Source organism: Lottia gigantea (genome assembly GCF_000327385.1).
Source record: "Lottia gigantea unplaced genomic scaffold LOTGIsca_1984, whole genome shotgun sequence".
Taxonomy (NCBI): Eukaryota; Metazoa; Mollusca; class Gastropoda; family Lottiidae; genus Lottia; species Lottia gigantea.
In genome coordinates this window covers 1-1061 of record NW_008708393.1, presented here as the reverse complement: position 1 = coordinate 1061, position 1061 = coordinate 1, and positions in this window count along the sequence as shown.

The following is a 1061-nucleotide window of genomic DNA, read 5'->3' as shown; positions in this document are numbered from 1 at the left end:
TTGGAGTTATTTACATGTCATTGTTATAATAGTATACTAATTGTGATATGTTATCTGTATTATAGGTAAACAGTTTGGTTATTTATAGTTATTTACATGTCATTGTTATAATAGTATACTAATTGTGATATGTTATCTGTATTATAGGTAAACAGTTTGGTTATTTATAGTTATTTACATGTCATTGTTATAATAGTATACTAATTATGATATGTTATCTGTATTATAGGTAAACAGTTTGGTTATTTAGAGTTATTTACATGTCATTGTTATAATAGTATACTAATTGTGATATGTTATCTGTATTATAGGTAAAAAGTTTGGTTATTTAGAGTTATTTACATGTCATTGTTATAATAGTATACTAATTGTGATATGTTATCTGTATTATAGGTAAAAAGTTTGGTTATTTATAGTTATTTACATGTCATTGTTATAATAGTATACTAATTGTGATATGTTATCTGTATTATAGGTAAACAGTTTGGTTATTTGGAGTTATTTACATGTCATTGTTATAATAGTATACTAATTGTGATATGTTATCTGTATTACAGGTAAACAGTTTGGTCATTTTGAGTTATTTACATGTCATTGTTATAATAGTATACTAATTGTGATATGTAATCTATATTACAGGTAAACAGTTTGGTTATTTATAGTTATTTACATGTCATTGTTATAATAGTATACTAATTGTGATATGTTATCTGTATTATAGGTAAACAGTTTGGTCATTTAGAGTTGTTTACATGTCATTGTTATAATAGTATACTAATTGTGATATGTTATCTGTATTATAGGTAAACAGTTTGGTTATTTATAGTTATTTACATGTCATTGTTATAATAGTATACTAATTGTGATATGTAATCTATATTACAGGTAAACAGTTTGGTTATTTATAGTTTTTTACATGTCATTGTTATAATAGTATACTAATTGTGATATGTAATCTATATTACAGGTAAACAGTTTGGTTATTTAGAGTTATTTACATGTCATTGTTATAATAGTATACTAATTGTGATATGTTATCTGTATTATAGGTAAACAGTTGG